Here is a 19,983-nt window from a genome sequence, read left to right on the forward strand (position 1 = left end):
AAATATTCAACAATACCTAAATAAAACATAATTATATGGACAATGTAACTTATGACAACATTCGGTTCAGGTGTGAATAGTTCTCCAATGTTCTGTTTCACCATCTATTGTAGTCCCCCCAGTCTATACTTTGATACACATAATTAGTTTTTGCCAGTGACCTGAGTTCGTGTGAATTTCAGTTTCTTTTATTATTGTTGTATTTTGTATCGATTTGTACTAACTGGAAAGTTTTTGCATCTGACCGTGATTTTGTTGTCTACTTAAAATGCAAGTATAATATTCTAAAACGTCGTCAAATCTTCAAAAGTCGCTTATTAATCAATCTACACGAAGTAATTGTAATTACTTAAATCTTCGTAGTTCGGTGGGATAGTCCCACATAATAAGTATTAACTTCAAAAGCTTTAGAAGTAGCGGTCTTCATAATGACCTACAGTTCAATCACCACATACCAAAATAAAAATGACGTAACAACCATCGTCTATTATTTCCACGAAGTCTGAATTAAAGAAAAACGAAGCCGCAAACGCTTGGTGATGTGAATTAAAACGATTGGATTGAAGAGGCAAAACAATCAAGACTTGTACAAGGGTAATATGCTGGGAAACAGCCAGCGAATTAACTGGATTTATCCTTTATTGTAACCGCGGCTTAAGTAACGTGGCTTTTTGTTACTTCCTTTTTTTTTACTAGATATTTTTTAACAACAAAGTTTGGATTCTAAATTAGAAGAAGCCGAAATTGCGCTGATTAGGAAAAACGACGCCAAGAACAGACAATTTCTTTGTCTTGAAATCAGAAACTGCCTAGTTGCATTCTGATATTTTTTATAAGACTGCAAAGTATATATTCAGTTTACGGAATTTACGAATATAGTATATAATTCATATTCCTCTTACATGTAACAGTATATTATTTTCGTGGGTGGTATGTCAAGTGACAGTGACCACAATTTATTACCATTTCGTTATGACTGACGTTTGTGGTTTAACTTGTAGCCAATCGATCAGTTTGGTTGTTAAACATGTGCCTACCGCGAAGCTCTCAGAATGAAAGCTTATGTAAATTTCAATCGTGAAAATAAAATTAAGGCGTGATTTTTGTGAGTTGACTAAACTTTTTTGATGAAAATACGATCATATTCCTAACTTTTACATGCTATATCTTTTTGTAAAGAACCACAAAACTCCTTTACTTACATGAGAAATGATGACCAATATCCCAATACAGAGAAGGTATAAGATCAACATAATTAATATGTGCCCCACAATTTTCTATTTCTACATCATTTTCCATGTTTCAATTATATCTCATCTTAGATGTTATCACGTTATTCAAATAAGTTTCCTCCGTAGGTATATACTGTTTCCGTATTGATGGACATTGTACTAATAATAATGCACAATCAATAACAGTGCAGCCAATCGGTAAAATACATTGTAAACAGGAATTGAGTTTAAATAGAAATATATTATTATTTTCTTTAACTCATCACCTTATGCAAAATAGTGATTGAATGCCTACTTCCTTCAATGACTTTTGTTAAGGAAATAGTGATAGAAGATGCGAACAAATTATACATTGTATTAGAATAAACAGTGTACAACAATGTGTAAATTTTATGACAATATTGTGATTGCCTCTTTTATTCTCGGGTTAAAAAATATAGTCGTTATTTAGTGTGATCATTTACACACATTATATGTAGAAAAAACAGGTAAAATGATCGATAGAAATAAATATTATAATATTTTATGCATTTAAATCCGAAATATTAGCTATCCTGAACAAGTTATAAGTTTGAACGAGATAAAATAAACATGTTGCAGATACATATTTGATTATTATTCAACCTTAACATAAGGGTATTCTTCAAAAACTGGCTCTCGTATAATCAATCGGTAAAAAAAAACAAATGCAAGCCCCTTCTGTTGACAAAGACGTAAACATACAAGTTATTGCAACTTTTTATTGCAGGTTGATACCCTTAAGAAATTTAAATATGGTTACCAAAATCTCAATATTAAATCTTCTCATAAAGAAAACATGAAATATTTCCCTTGAACTTTTTTATTTTAATTTATTTCAGATAAAGGCCAGCTCTAAGTAAATAGGGATAATCCATCAATCAAATGGAAAACTAGATCAAAAAGCAATTTCAGACAATAATGACGGTTAATTGTATTGAGAAGCATCTACTCGTACAAACAGTAAATAATCCCTGAAGTCTAATTTACGGGGTCGCTCCGGCCCTGCTTCACGAACAATCTTTTTTTTCCTATATAAAATATTATCTTTAATTACAGCAATTGTCACAGAAAAGACTCAGTATAATCGTTGTAATCGGCCGACACGCAGCGCCTATTAAACTCTTGTTAATGCTTAGATTGCGTTTTGAATCGTAAAATTTCGGGAAGTGGGCATCCGAATCTTAAGACGGAATTGTATAATAGTAGCCGACACGCACCGTGCGCGACAATTTATTGTTTAGCTTGTAAATGATACATGTACAAGTTCAAGGCTCGAACAGAGCACGCGTTCAGTATCGATGCTTGTGTTCAAACTGTCGTAGGTCGGGAAAAACGTGATCTTCAATAAAACAACGGTTCACATGTTCACCTACTAGATAAAACAACATTTTTTTAATTTGTTTGTTCAGACGTGTTGTGGGAATTGTGATCTGTCAACAGAACGCAAAGAGGTTGGCTCGTTAATCAAAAGGTTCGACCCCTTGTCATTGTCAGTTGGTTTAACGTATCATCAGAAACGCTAGCTAAATGTGTGCTATTACAGCAGTGTATGGTATTGTATAATTAAGAGGATTCTAGAGCCTACGGAACACACATACCTAGTGTTTTTTTCTTACAATGCCTGCAAACAAGCAGTTTTTTAAAGAGTATTAAGATTGTTATTAATAAAAATTACAAAATTGATTATTATCGCGGAATATTTAAAGAGAAACGGCGTTTAACGTCCGCTTATCGTTAATTTATATTAACAATTGAAAAAAGATGTAAATTAGATCACCCAGCACTACGACTTTTTATAAAACGTGATCCTAAAAACTGTTTCAAGGATAGTTTGTAAATAAAAGACACGTTTTAATTTCGTAGTGCTAAAATGTATTATAAAATGAATAGATCAATTGCTAATATGTCAACGAGTACGTTCATCAAGTACCAATGATGCTTGCACGTGTAGTTTTATATAACGCGGCTTGAGAATATTCCGATGCAGTGCCCTATAGAACTCGAACAATAAAAAACAAATTGACAGCTTCTTTTATTGCGAGTGAGAATTACCTTCTCATTGAAACATGAAATATTGTTATTGTCAATAAAATCGTTTAAAAGCTAAAGTGAAGATGCTGCTCCTGTGGCTACAAGCCGCAGTTTTTTAATTAACGATGTTCTGATAAATAATTAAAAATTTGACCGACAACTCGCGAAAATTCGCAGAACAACTGCAATAAAACGATATAGCCGGTTAATAAAAAACTTAACGCAAAAAGTGAAGATCAAAGATTTTAGTGTTATCGTTGCCGGTCATGTTTTGAAGTTATATCAACGTTTTTGAAAAACTGTCTTTAGTAATAAGTATGGTAGCTGTATTTTATGTGCTCTTTTCCTTAAAATATTTTAATTAATTTAGCATCTTAGGCCTTTTATTTAGAAGTCGGAATTAAATAAAAAACGAGGAAGGATATTGCGAGGTTAACAAAACTATAATGATATTGTTTTAGGAAATAAGTAATAATTATTTGTTTCATATACTAAACAATAATGAACTACCTATTTGATATTTAATTGCACCTTTTTCAGAATTCTTGTTTGTAATTTTGCGCCTTGGAATCGGGACTTCACCTAATCTTTTGAATAACGTCTGAGAGCAGGTATAATCGGTTATATAATCAAATTTGCAATTTTTCGTAACTACTCTCGAAATCTTGCGTATAAACAAATAATCTTGTAGGCATGTTTAGATATTTAAAAATAATTTCAACAAAATTAAGTCTTTACTAAAATATTTAGTTATTAATAGAACGTAAGGAAATAAACATCTTAATTATTGTCGCTCACACACAGTGTTGTACAAAAAACAAAGAAAAAAACTAGCTGTTTTTTTAATACTTATACGCAGTTCTACGCGGACACGCAAATTGAATCACTGTTTGTCTGCTTTACATATTTAAGAAGGCCCTTCAATAAAACCTCAAGCGGATACCTAGGATAAAAGTCGAAACCCTTTGAAAGAAAATTGCTTAATTTTTTCACTTGGCTTGTTGGTTAGCGCTTCAGTACCCATGCGTGGTAACAACAGTGTAGGTATAGGTACAACAAAAACACGTTGGACCGCTTCCATCTCAAAAAATACATTATTATTTTCTCAAAATCTGCAATCGAACCGCAATAAATATAAAGTTTCAAAGTTTTTTGGTCTTTTTACCAACTCTCGCAGGATGAACGGATCCGGTTTTGAAACCCGAAAAATGTACGTTATCACCGTTTTTTTTACGAAGTGTTTTTACCAAATGTGAACCAAACACGAATTAAAATATCGAGATTAAAATCTCCATGCATATGTTAACATCTAAGCGTTTGTATGTAGGTATAAGAACAACCGGATCGTTTTATGTTTACACTGGTGGATACATTTTTTGCAATATTTTCTCGAGGATAACTGGTCGTCTCTTCCTGTCTCTCTATTTTGATGACGTCATTTCTATACAAAGAAAATAATAGATCATTTTATGGGCTACGTCTTGAGCTTAGTTCGTTAGCGAATGAATGCGTTTGATTAAATTCAAATTACTTGCAAACAAGTTATGCACGACAGATGCACGTGTGTGTAATGTTTGAGTCAAGCTAGCCGGATTTTGATATAACTTTTTGACAATCTTAGTTATTCAAAGGATTATTTTAAGTGATCACATAAAAAATGAGAATATTATAGTTAACCATAATGGTTTTGTTCCTAGCGCATTCTAAGCCTCTTCTAAGTAAGAAATATGTACAAGTAAATTAGTAGAAACATGCAAACGAGAGGTCACAGAGAAAAGCTGACGGGTTTCATGATCTTAAAATAGTCACAGGAGACTACGGAGTTAACAGAATCATGTCGTCTCTTTCCCTCGCACACATTATATGAATTACTTGACTCAAGTATAAGACTAGTAGTTTTATGATATAATAAGAATAGTCGTTATAACATACGCTTTGCTTAGTTATAGTAGTTTAAGAAGGTAATAAAAGTATATAACTGAAGATTTTGCTAATTATTTTTTTCTGTGGCTAGTGATTTCAGAAGAGATCTAAATCCAATGCTGCCAGCATTCTGGGAACGTTCCCGGAAGACAGCGTTGCGGAGGAGTACTACCAAGGATAGCGCACTTCTCTCTTTGAAATTTATTTTGTATACATTTATATAGTTTATTTCAGTCAAAATATCTTTTAAATATTCTTGTGTAAATAATAAATATTAATCCAATAGTACAACAAATTATCCCATTCAACAGTGAATTTTATCGTAGTTTAATCTATCGCTACAATTGTATGTACAGAAAATATATTGATTTTGTTACATAATTATGTCATCTCCTATCTAGTAAACAATTACGTTGGTCTAACAGATAAGTAAGACAATTATAAAACAAATCATTTTCTCTGAAATACAATAGGGTTTCAATGTTCTGTAAAAGTACTAACATTAATCATTTCACAGGTTTATTTATGACTCACTTTGCAAACATTCTGTACGTGTTAAGTGAAACAGCTGTATATATTATATACAGATAAATATTACAATAAAAATACAAATGAATCACATAAGTATATTATTATCACCTTTTGTTGAATGAACGCGAAGGAAGGAAAATTAGATTTTATTTATGTTTCGAAGGAGAACATTTCTCAGTCAAATACTATCTGAACTGAATGACAAATTGGGCATTGTTTTGAAAATAATAATAGAAAATTATTTAAAAATAAGTAGAACCTATGTGTTTCTTGTAAAAAGACTGTTTTCAGTAAATTTTGATGTGACAGAACGTAATACACTGTCATAATTGCTTATTTTTTGGTACACCATATACCATTTTCTCGATCAGATTGTGTTAATCAATCAACTGAAAGATGTTCCATAACTTTTAAACTCTCGCGTTGCATGTTTTATGTATAATAGAAAACGTTAGGCATTTTAAGGTAAAATGCGCGTTAATTCCCGTATTCTATTATACATGAAAGATTTTCCATTAATTACCAACACGTAAAATTTTTTCGTCGAATCTTATCTGCCGATGGAAAAATCTGGCTTAATCAGCATTTAATTATATTTGTAATAAATAACAGTAACATATACCTAATAATGATTTGTGAAGGAAACAATGTGTTGTATTATACTTACTACGCTAGTCATGTTTGCGATAAGAGATTTTGTTCTAACTGGTTAAGACTAACTTTGTACTGCCGAAAACTAGCCATTTCTTTGCAGTGTTAAATTGGTTGGTTGCAGTTTCCGATTGTATTCAATGATTTAGCATTTCATATCAAACTATGAAGAAACTCCTATTTACGCTGTGGAACATATTACATTCTTTTCTTTATTTATTTTTATAAATACCGTTATAATCGAGTATTTCTATATCATTAGAGTTTTATGTAATGTGCATATGTTACTAATCGGGGTATAAAAATTGATTTGTAGAGCACTCGAACATATGTTTTGAATAAACCCGTTACTTAAAGTAACCCTACTTCCTTCGCTCATACACTACTCGATACTAATAATTTTGACTTTGTTGAACATCAAAATACTAACGCCAGGCAAGATGCATATGTCTGGACACTATCATTACAGACGGTAAAGGGCATTAAGAATAAAAATCAGTTTAAATCACCTAAACACTACCGAAACTCGTTAATAACTTCTAAAATCCTGTATTTCTAAACCAGGGTAAAACATCTTAAACTGAGATTAAACCATTCGTTTCGTGTGAACTCGTTATTAGAAACTTGTAACACGTATTTGGCTAGTATTTATAATATTTGTCATTTAGACCGTTTTGTGGACTCAAATGAACCATGAAGCCGAATAATCCAAGGTTGCTGTCACCGTTTCGTCACATGCATGTTTAACACTAACTCTTTAGGACAATGAATTGGGTGATCCGAGAACTAAGTACTTTGTGAAAATAACAACAAATAAATAAATAATAAATATAAATACGCTCAACTGTAACCGCTTTTACTATTTAGAAATTGCATAATATTATGTTCTTCCCTTAGTCTATAGTCTTGTCAATTGACATCCAATTTCGTTTCGGCGTTTAGACGCGGAAAAAGGATAGAAATCGTTCAAGTTATTAGTATCGAAGTCTTCTTGCATTTGAAAAAAATTGGACTTTTTTCATTCTCGCGTTGCGCAATATTTGTTCTTGTATCGTCAACTTAACATTTATCGTAAAAAAATGCTTCTAAAGTCACTGAATTCAATGGTGAAGTCAATAGCCTCTCAAGATCTGACCACAACGCCGAGGACAATATAATAATATAAAGATTCGACTACAGAAACACCAAAATACATGCGCTTAAAATATCATCTTATTGAACCAATAAAACTATTCAAGTTCAATTTCATTGATACCATAAAAACATGGCTATTAAATTGAGTTTAGTCGCAGAATGACGTCATTATAAGTTGACATTCTTTACGATTTCCATAATATAAAGACATACATTTTCCGCAGTTGTGTCAAGAAACGACGAGGATATGTGAGAAATGTGTGCAGTAATACGTACTACGTGTTTGTTGTTATCGCGTCGGTGATGCTGAGTCCCCGCGGGCTAGTGGCGGGGTCCGGGCGAGTGGCAGGCCAGTCCTCGGCGGCTACAACCAGACCACACCGGTTAGAGCCGGTTCAGACTCGATCGCAAAGCCATCAGTCGCAATAGCCAACGCCAGCAATTAAAAACTCCGTCTTACTTAAGCTTACACTAAAATTATGTTTCAATTCGGATTATAAAATAATTTTGGAATTGTAATAAAAAAAGTGTAAATAAAGTGACAAAATCTGATATTTTTGTTTAAGTTGTAGGTTCCTACCTAACGCTATCCATTGACTTGAAATAACTCTTGTGGTTGTGGTTGCGGTTCTAATAATGCACGTAAATACCAAATTTATTACAATGCCTTATACAAAACATACATACCTATGTAGTTTATTAATAACAATTGTAACCGCATTAGGGATACCATTGAATTCTTCGAAATCAAATACCTTATGTCCATAGATGGCATATTGAAGGTCCAACAATAAAATAACGAAAAATATTATTATTCTATATTCTACATACAAATCCAAAATCGCAACAACTTCTTACTTGAGCCCAATTTTTTTGGGCCTTCGCGTCCTATCGCTTGGCTCGACTAAAAACTTTTACGTTTTGTTCAATAACTATGATTTTCAAAATCTGGTGGAATCAGAGAATATTTTTTAAAGCAAGAGTCGTTTCAACACATTTCATTGCGTCAAAAATAGTTTGTTTGTAAACACTTAGATTGCTGATTCAAATAAATAGGAACTAAAATATACCGGTTACAAGAATGTTACAATATACGACGCACAGCCTAAAGGTGGAGCACATAAAGAATGGTTATGACATTCAAGAAAATCACCCGCGTGACGTTTTGATCGTTTTTTGTACCTGTCTTATTGTCAGGCTTCAGAAAAAATGTGTCGAGGAAGTGTTCACAAGAGTTCCTTGTTCAAAGGGTTCGCAATAATGTCATTAACTACATAATTTTTACTGTACATCGCTTTAGTTAGCTATAAATTTGCTGTTTAACAATGCTGCTTCCATAACAATGATGAAAATGTTTCAACCTTGTTTTAACTCCCATCAATCTACTTTTTATATCCCATAAATCTGTTTTTTTATTTTTCCTACAGAGGTTCAGAATCGCTGATCTTGTTTTAAAATTCAAATTTTCCCGTATTTCGTCCTAACATCACTCTAATTAGCATGTTAATTGCCGTTGTACGCGTAGCGGTCTATTCCTACGTTTATTTTTTACAATATGATTGAGAACTCGTATGTTGAACAAATATGTCTAGCGAAGATAAATATTTAGCGAGTACAGCAATTAAACATGCTGTTCGGTACGTGATGATCACACACGATGGAAAATAAACTTGATTTTTAAATAACTATTTACTATTTTTGATAGAGAGCTCTTTAAACAGTTCTTTATAAGTCAACTATTGGAAACCTGGAGGCTTCGCTTATGCGAGTTTGGAGATGTTTTGCTAACTATACAGTTATTATGTTACAAACAAGATACAAGTACATGAAACAGAATGATAGGGTTAATTCGTCGTAATTATTATGTAAAAGCATTTATACCGCAATGAAGGAAATTTGATCTAATAACGCGTAACCACAGAAACTGCTGCTACGTTCCACGCAAACACGAAAATTACCAACTTATTTCATAAGATAATTTTACAATAACTGCGTATAAACGATATTACTGGGGTATACTGGTATTCGTAGCTCAATTAAAATTTGTTTACAAATAAAAACTATATTTTAGCGTTTCGTTTTTCTTAAATAATAAACATTTTTTGTGTGTTATGTGCTAAATTGCCGGTCTTCTTGCAAGGGTAAACAACGGGCAAACACCGTTCCGCTGGCTAGTTTGATCGTTATTGTCTTGAGACGTAAAACATATTAGTTTTAATTACCGTGGATTGAGTGTTATGTAGTAAGGTACCAGTTTGTTACTGGACTTGAAGATAAATATATATTTTTAAAATCTTATAATCCTACTAATATTATAAATGCGAAAGTTTGTGAGGATGGATGTATGTTTGTTACTTTTACACGAAAAACTACTGGATGAATTTTAATGAAATTTCGTACATTGCTAGTTTCCTGCCTGGATTTATACATAGGATATTTTTACTGCGGGAAATCTTTTCACGCGGACGAAGTCATGAGCAAAAGCTAGTCAGTACGTATTCCGGTTATTATCATTACCAAGTGTTGTTTCATATTATTTTTATATTCCATGTTTTTGAGACATTATCTTGTAGAATAATTACATACTAATGTTAATGTGTTAATATGTTAATTTATCTTTGGATGTATTTCAAAAAATAGTAAAGGAATTTATTACCAATATATGTTAATTGCCAAATATTGAAATGGGTGATAAAATTTTCGTATTAGGAAATTAAGACTTACAATTAAATTACGAAGATAATTTTATAACGTATGTTTTTCCCCGAGTTAATGTATTATACACAGAATTTTTATTTTGACGTTGATGTAATTGAGAGTGTTTTTTAAAAGATTGAAGTTTTGGACATTGAAAACGTTATTTAAAGTCGGTAGAGGGTCACGCAGAAAATCGTCATTGAATACCGTCATGTGCAAATTGCAACATCTCTTGAATGTACAAGAAGCCTCAAATAGTGTTATAATTACTTATAATGAATTTAATGAGTATACGTAAATAGAATTACCTAGTAGCGAGAAGCGAGCGGTAGGACAGCTTGTAGATATGCGAGTGTCGTTAGCGGAAACCGTTTGTCTACCAAGTCGCGCATGTAGTTGTCCTGATACCATCACAGTTCCGCCACTGACTACACACTAAGAACAACTTATTTATATACCTTCTCAGTCATTCATCTACGTTTGCGCTATTAGTAATAACTTTACCTTATTATTACAATTTATTGTTGGTTGTTTTTGACCACCAAGAATTTGTAGGCAAAATAAGGTAAATGCACTTTGATGTATTCGAATCGACGCGCCAAAATACACTTAAAATATTTCAGGCCAAAACGAAAGTAGGTAAGTTTCACTACGATATGAAAATAGAGCAATGTAAAACAATATTTTTGACAATTGATAAGGTACTTTGAATGCAAAAAGTGAATCACAAGTTATTCTCAATAGTCGCATCAATTACAAAATTGAATAATAAAACATAATTTTCCCGTGTCTGGCGGAAAATCCAAATGATTGTTTACTTATTTATTCATTACAATAATCTCAGCATGCTTTTGTATGACATGCTTTAAGAATATTTATACGGAATTACATTCATGAGACCATTGCATGGGATTTCCCCTGCACCGGCGAGAGGGCATGGGAAGGTGTTACAACAATTAAATATGTATTAGGCCCTTCTTACGAGGAACTTTATGCTTAGGAAAATACTACGCAGAAACGAAAAGGCTGCGATATGAATATTGCTTTGCTGAAAGCTATCACTTGAATTTTAACTTAAACATTTTGTAGACGTTAATTTTATGTATTTTACACACGTAATTTACGTAGTGTATGCAAAATAATAGAATGCACTAATTTTAAGTACGTGTATCTGTTTCTACGAATTTGCGAAGGTTACATGTAACTTCGTAATTTGCTTAATGAGAAATTTAATCTCCGCAAGGCTCGCGGAATGATCCGATCTTTCACGATTGCTCACGACTGTTGCAATGACACGCACTGCTAATAAAATGGTTTTTATCTTCAACTCTATCTTTTCCTTATACCTCCTAATTGATGCTAAAGGTTTTTTTAATAAAATTGCAGCTGCAAAGGTTAGAAGACGAGGACTTAATAAACAATTCTATATCCACTTACGTCTTGCTGATGATTTCGATCTCGAAATATTTAAAGAAGTTTTTAAGTCAACTAAATCAAGTTTTTAGTGAGTTCAATAAGAAAAAAGCATGTTGCAAGACAAAACATATTTTTCAAATTCGGTTTCAATTTTTGAATCAAAATTCTTTTTGTTTTTGTTACTACGGATCGTTGGGTATCGAATAAGATTTTTGGTGCTTGTAAACACATTTTTTTGCACGTGAGCAAATCAAGATTAAAGATAGTGGTGTCGATTGTTATTTTTTGTTTGTCGGGTTTTTACTTTATTGTCTTACTGAGTGATTACTATTAAGTCACAAATGATCGTTGATGGCTCGTTATTAAGTACGTCTTCACTTTTGTAAAGCTGTTGTGCCGCAAGTGTATATAAGGGTTATACGTATTACATTTGTACTCTTTGATTTAACATGAGAGCAAGATCAAGAAATTAATTGAATGTCCAATGTGTGAGTCATAAGCTGTTTTAATTAACCACGTACATATGCGCTGCCTTGATCAATAGCGAATGAAAGTTTCTAATAAACAGTCGCAGTTTCTCTTACTTTAAGCCATCTAGCACGCTTGTAGAACAATCTAGTAAATATAGAAATGACCATAACAAGGCAAGTTTTTGCTGACTTCACGAAACGTGTCGAGGTAAATTACATTATAACTAGCTAAGATACAATTTAGTATTCATCGTTCACAGTTCTCACAGTCGTATATAAAATGGTGGGATTCAATTATTTAATTATTGTCTAATGAAGTCGATGGTGCATCACGAACATTGTGCAACGTGTTCTGCTCACCAACACTTCGATAAACGTGAGCGACTACGTTTTCTCACAAGTATAACGTTTCTGATAACTATATTTACAGTGATTGCTTAAACTACCTTAAGTTATGTATCAAAATATCCTTCGCAAAAAGGGTGATGTACTTGGACAAGCCAGTTTCTTTTAAATAACCTTACATGTTCAGTAGAGGTGCGGATCTAATCATTATTTTTTAGACATAATAAATCAATCTGTCTACTACCTCATCGCGTAAACAATATTTCATTCCTGACAGTTACAGGACCTAACAGCTAACCGACTTATTGTTTTTGTTCAAGAAGACGAATCTTTTGTGTTCGCTGTAAAAAATATTCATTTAACTTTATATTGTACCGAATAATAAGCTGTGCAAACAAACCCATCAGTTTTATTGTATTCACCTATACGATTTTTACAGCTGTAGGCATGATTGGCGGGAAGGTGGACACACAATTGTTACCAACGACCGCACAACAACTGGGGTCAAGTATAAAAGAAAAACTGCAATATTTTACTGCAGCCGTCGAGTGTCGACGTACAAATTTAGGACTTAATCATTTTTAAATAATACGTTTCGAAAGCAAGAGACAACGAGCTATAATGTCGTACTGATATTTGAATATTTTGTTCGTCAGAAAGTCAATGAACTAATGTTTTCTTTTACTAAACCACATGTATAAGCATAAACATGTGACTATTTATAGATATTCTTTGTTTTTTAATTACTTTTCTTGTCACCATTTGCTATTACAGCGTGTGTTTATTACCTTGCGAAAGCTGGGAAAAGTTAGTTAGGGCTCAGTTAAGGGCTAATTAATACACCACAAATAGCCGGTGTCGTGACTAGGCAAGACGATCGGCGCAACCGGTTACTACGCTCTTTATGAAGTAATTCTTAGCGGCCGTTCGCGCGGTACCACTGTGGGACTAACGTCATTATTAAAGCTTGTATATTAATAAACTTAACTAGAATTCTAATAATCTATATTCATACCACTTCCTTGACTACATTTCTTATGATTCTAACATATTTGTCAATCATTATAACGATCAAAAGAGCTTTTCAAGAAATTGTCGAAAATTCGCAATAAAGTTGTTTAAAACTTTAGCCACTTACGAGACAATCCACGTTTATCCATCCACCCAACTATTAGCTACATGGCCATCATTGTCTTTTTTCGCGTCTAAATAACTACGGCAATGATTTTAAACTTCCATTGTTTGGCCACTCCTACTGAGAACGTAGCAATTCTCACATAATCATATAAATGCGGGTACATTGTGTTATTTAATAAACTACAATGACTGCGGAATCGTTAGCTTTATCGCGAATATCCTTGCAAGCCAATGTATGTCGTCATAATAAATTGTATCGCGAGGAATCCTCTGATTGATGTTGGTACCCGTTTTAGATCCGCATTTGGAAAAAATACATATGTATAGACGTATAAAAAATGTGGTTCCTCACACTGTTTATGTTGTTTTTTCTTTGTTAATGATATAGACCTTAAGTTTAATGATTGGTCATGATTTGAGAATTAGTTCACGTGTTTCTATAAAGGGCCACGTTTATTAGAAGTATGTATAACTCGTGAGCTATTTTTTGTCGCTTTGTCAAAGTCACACGTTGTCCAAAACTATTTAATAACACTTAAGGTATTTTTTGCAACGTTTTGACGTCAAGTTACTCAAGTTAATCGAACCTGTGTGTTCAGTCGTCTTCAAGTGTATTACCAATAAACACAAGATGTAATATTAAACTTAAGTGGCTATATATCATCCTTGTATGAAAATTTGCACGTCTTTGAACAATAAAAGCATTAGTATGTATATCCAATATTTCAAAAGGTTCGTCGTTTTGGAGTCAATAAGTAGATTTGGACTTTTATAATTATTTTCTGAAAATCTTTGTTATTTTTCAACAGAAGTAGAAAAAGCTCGCTCCAGCTAAGAGTTCTACCTTTTCTAACACAAAATTAGTAGTACGCCGACAAAAACAATTGCGTTATAAGGCGACAATTGACAATTGAAACCGAAAACGAAACAAATTTTGTCGTAAGCCTAAATGTCAAACACGCACGAAAACATGACAATATCCAAAGTTCATAATCTACAGTAGTTAAGCAGTCATTAATTTTGTTTTGTTTCCGCCTTTTTTCACTCAGAGCGTGAAAAGCAATTGATGTATCAATTTTCTGTTAAAATTGACCATAAAATAAATTATCCAAGCCCTAAAAACATTTGACAATTTATCCTGTTGGTTATACATTTCCTAATAGATGTTTAAACTTAGTGATCGGTGGCTCGATTCTCTACTACTACCGACAACCGAACTGTCATCGAGAAATTTTGTATGAAAAACTGTACCTCGATTCTCTACCACTATCGACTATCGACAACCGGCTAGCTATCGAAATTTTGACAATTAGAATGTACTGCCAAAATGTTTCCTACGACACCCGTCAGAGGCGCTGATCAGATTTTCATACAAAATTTCTCGATGACAGTTCGGTTGTCGGTAGTCGATAGTAGTAGAGAATCGAGGCACTGAACTCCAGACTAATAAAAATCTAATAATTTAATTACGTTTATTATTTAAGTCTAAAGTGAAGAATAGTGTTCAATAGTGCAAAACAATTAAATACAAAAATGTAAATGGGTTTCTTCGATATGTCAAGTAAGCACATTGAACCGACTAATCCATCCATCATTGTAACTAATGTTTTCTACAGCTATGCAATTAGCACATCTTTGTGTATAGAAATAGAGATGTTATTTCTATAACTAATCATCTACGTTCAGATAATCTTTGTATCTGACCTGAAAATGTCATGCTTCATAAGTAACCCTCTACTGTGGTGCTTAAGTTGTCAAGTTACAGGTTTGAATGATTCGTTTTAATAACTAACGAGTCTGTGACACGAATCTTTTATAATTTAATATATTATGTTTTGTATGTAAACTTTCATGATTTCGTCGTTATAGTGTGGCATTGCTATGCATGTGTGTTACCTTCAGAATAATTACAGTCTTACGGATTATATTGTACTTAAATCTGCCCTCGAATTTAGTGTTAATATTTGAAATTATGTCAGACAACATTGCGAACAAAACGAGCCACTTGGTTTCAGGCAAATCAGGCATAATAATTATAATTTTACCTGAACGCGTAGTGTTAAAACTGCGTAAACTAATTAGATAACGAGGTTTTTTAAAGTATTCTTTTTTTTTTCAAAAACAAGTGTTTCAATTAATAAACTTCCAAGAAAGTTCCGCTGTAATACATTCAACAGGATGTATTTAGATTTTTCGTTACGATATGCGCCATTGTTAACGTATATTTATTATTACTACTATTGTATAATGATCTACAATTATTCTCACAATAGCTAAGGGAGAACACGTGAAACCAATAAATATTAACAATAAACTTCATAATAGCGGCGAATTAGATGTCACAGCACAATTTTTGCAAAATCACAGCAGAGGAATCATAGGCATTGAGGATAATTGTGATGAAACATAATGGCCATACATTTTGTTAGTTCACGGTGGGCTGGAGAGGTACATACACACTACACATAATTATCTAAGTACTTCGCGTACCTGTCCTGTATTTTATAGTGTTTTGAAGTCACCATTTGGCTCTCGGTCCATCCTCATTTGAATAAAGGTTTAGTGTTTATCAAACATTTTACGCAGCTTTGTTACAATGTCAATGAACTCAAAAACATTAAAAAATCCAAGAAGAATGTCAGCCGAAGATATTTGCGTGTAGATAGAGATTTTTGGCAAGTCACCTTTGAAGTAATATAACTGGTTTAATCTTTGATAATAGTCGTTTATACAAGACATGGGATGGCGAAGGGGTACATAATTTATAACACTTTTTAACGGTCATGTCTGCACCAGACTTGTAACGACAAGAACTTCGACCTTTTATTCTCACAGGAGCATCTTAAAAAGCGACTGGTTTGGAATGGAATAAATAAAATGTGAAGCAAAGAACCCTATCATATAGATAAGATCTAGATGCGACTGCGGCTAATTACGTCGGCTATAATAACTTGATTATGAATGGTCGAGGCTGTAAGTTACGTGCCTGCGGTTATAACAGACGGCTTTTGTATTTTTAACTCGGGATGTGAAAAAACGGCCTTTCGCAGCTCGAGCGCAGGATACTACGGTGTGATAATAGGAGTATTCAATGTAACTTGATTTATTATCTAGGAGCTAGTAGGTACTATCTAGTTGCAAATCTTGTCAAAATATCTTATCGAGCATTAATAAAAAATATTAAATTGTTAGTAATGCGCTTAACACTTATTTCCCCACAATCGACCTAGCATAGCCCTTTTACCTAAATCTAATGAGTTTTATAACTGATTCACGGTAGGACTGTATTACAGCGTCAACTCATAACAAAATATGAATGAATGGAAAATAAATCGCTTGCTATGTGGTCAATGCGTCACGTGCAATCATTACTTGCTGTCATTTTTTGTCCCGCCCTGTATTCAAGTAAATAAGAACAAGGTAATGCTTACATTTTATTCTCATAAATCATAAAACCATAATTTTGTATTTTATTATTGAATGGCATCGCAAAAAGTGTATACGTAAGTTCAGGATAATCTCCTGAAAGGTAATCGACTTGTTTATCAACAGTGTTTTGTGTGGGCAATTAATCGAAAAAAAATATTTGATTCAAATCAGATTGGAGTTTTGAGAATTCGCATCAATATAATAGGATCGTGATTGTTCAATAATAAAAAAGAATTGTGACTACATTCTTTGCAAACGTTTATTTAAAAAGCAGTGAGAACACATTGATGGTCCTTGGGGGTTTTTACGAGGGGCTAAACCGGTAACCGAACGTTTTAAAAGAAAAAATCATAAGAAGCTTAAAACTGCCAGAATGTTGCATCGCCGATCCACTTTGTCAAGTCAAAAACCTCATATAATTTAATACAATGATTTAAGACACATTTTGGTTTTCCTTATTTTGTTTTCCTCTCTTCTCATTTTTAGGCGGTTCAATAAAAATGAGTAGATCGGAAAAAAATGTGTATAGGAATCTTGTCATATTATTATTGTCGTCTTTATTTTACTGTCAGTGGATTAATTATTCCTTTAGTATAAACATCTCATAAGTTTATTCATATATTTATTGCACGTGTATCATGTCTTATTTCCGACTATAAACTTCACATCGCATTTTCGCTAGCCATGGTGTATTGACAGACTTAATTGTAATCGCATGTAATTACATCGTGTAATGAAATATAAGAGGTAGCGCCATGTTTATTGATAAGATACAAACACGTGAACGTAGATCAATTATATTGTGGGACTACGATTGCAAAAACAGCTTTAAATGTCAAAAATATGACCAAGCGAAAAAAGGCCAAAAGAACTACTAAGTGTTAACATTTTTGTTTGTAACCGAGCACAATTCGATGCACTTATAACCCCTCACATGACCTCTGTGAGATCTGTCTGTTTGTCCTAAAGAAGCAAGATTAACATAACCGAGGTCATAGGGTCAATGTTAATACGAAACTAATCTTATACTATTTAGCACTCAAGCCGCGGAATACTAATGAACATTTTTTATTGACCGTACCAACAGTTAAAATTGTTTTATTACTAAATCGGCCACAAGGTCACCCAACGTTCAGCCTTCGATCGTTCTTCTAAATATTTATACATGAGACGTCTCGATGATGGCATAAGGATGTGCACTTCCGCAAACATCGCAGAATTTTTGCCAGAGAAAGTCAAATGTGAAATCTTAAGTACTCGTAATACTAAAGTGTGAAATATTTGTCTTAGAGTATTGGCAGTAATATTCATTTGTCATGCTTTTACGAATCCAATTGTAATGAACACATTAATGCACAACCAATGCAGAAGCGGCTTAGTTAGCTCTAGGCATACTGCCTGTAAAGATTTTATCTTGTAAAGTTGGTACACCGAGTGAACTTTCATCTGCTCTGCCATATCTAAATAGCCTCAGACTGAATGGAATTTTGGTAAGCGGCTAGTGTTTCAACTCGTAGTATGTCGAAAAACAAAATCAAGGTAATCTAGTAAAAATTTTAAGATACCTTATGCAACGATTTTTGGTCATTTTTACAAAAAGGTTGGGATTATTGAACACTGCAACGCCGAAGTAGGTTAAAATTTTCATGTCGATTGATCAAGGCGGTTAATTGCGGACAAATTAATTTTACGTTTATTAGGTTTTAATTTTTATATTACAGAAGCAAGACTGTTATATAAACATTGACATAAGTTTTAAAATTTAATATAAAACTCCATTCAATTAAGTATTTAATGGTTCCTTCTTAACCGTAATATCGTTCTACTTTGGCCTTTAGAGTCTACGAATCGCGTGTCTAATACTATATCTTAAACAAATACTATTCTTATGATCTAATACAGTATATTAGTAAACAAAAAACTCTAAACTTACATTGGATTTTCCCGTTATCGCCACGAGCTATTAATGATTCTCGCACGCATGCACATTGCACTAACTTAGTCGTTTATTGCGTAGTTAAATCGAACAACTGATAATATATAACACGTTTTTATATACATTTCCAACAATTTACATTTATAGAAAAAATATACTTCCGATCATACTTGTAGTATATTAAAGAAGGCACATGATTTATTCGATAATGTAAAATAATGACTTCACTGCGGTTAAATATGAATTAAGTGTCAAAACAATACATTTGTGTTGAGCGTTTTTTACTTTAAGTAAGCCCGGTGCAATTATTTTCATAGCTCAAATAATATGTTTTTGGCGACAACAGCTGTCAGTTTTTGCACCATCTGAACTGATGTCTTTATAATGATTAGCAACTTCTTAAATATGTTTAGGCTTTTAAATGGGTACTGAAAGAGGTCATGTAGCACAATTTGAAACACCTCTTACGATTAATATAAACTTATCCTTAATTCATAGTTTGGATGGGCAACCAGCAGTTAAAACTATTTTCTAAAGAACCATTTGCATAGTTTTATAATATAAAATTGGAATTCTCTAACAAAATAGCGTTAAGCATACAGCCTTAGTAAGATTCCTTGTTGCCGTTACTTGTACAAATCACAGAGTCAAACACGACGACGACAAACGTACACACCTCAGTAGGCCATACAAATATTTGTGAAAAATTTGCGAACCTTTAACTTTGAGATGCTTATATAATGAGAATTCTTTAAATATTTTATGATTTTTCGCAGATTTCCGATATCTTTGCTTCTTACTGACAAATTAATTACAAATCCCATCTTTCTAGTTTGTCTACAACCTGTCCAACAATGACTTGCAGTTGTAATATCAGGCTCGTGGAATGCGTGCGTAAATACATTTAAAATAAATTGACAGAATCTTCGCGTACTATTTTAATATTAAGACTTATGCAAATAAATACAGTATGGGAATTCTACATGATAATTTTATTTTCCTTATATATATTATAATAATATGTACATCC

The 19,983-nt window shown here is 32.9% G+C and overlaps 1 protein-coding gene across 2 annotated transcripts in view; it reads right to left on the reverse strand.

Annotated features, from left to right (window-relative positions):
- The window catches only part of LOC142986511 (UNC93-like protein), a 74,470-nt gene that overhangs the window by 28,771 nt on the left and 25,716 nt on the right, over positions 1 to 19,983 (reverse strand). The window contains exon 2 of one of the 2 annotated variants that reach the window (XM_076135026.1): positions 7,800 to 7,887. The exons of the other annotated variant lie outside the window; for it this stretch is intronic. The gene's annotated coding sequence lies outside the window, so the exon portion shown is untranslated. The remainder of the gene's footprint in view (positions 1 to 7,799; positions 7,888 to 19,983) is intronic. 2 annotated transcript variants of the gene reach the window in all.

This window comes from Anticarsia gemmatalis, chromosome Z, assembly GCF_050436995.1.
Source record: "Anticarsia gemmatalis isolate Benzon Research Colony breed Stoneville strain chromosome Z, ilAntGemm2 primary, whole genome shotgun sequence".
Lineage (NCBI taxonomy): Eukaryota > Metazoa > Arthropoda > Insecta > Lepidoptera > Erebidae > Anticarsia > Anticarsia gemmatalis.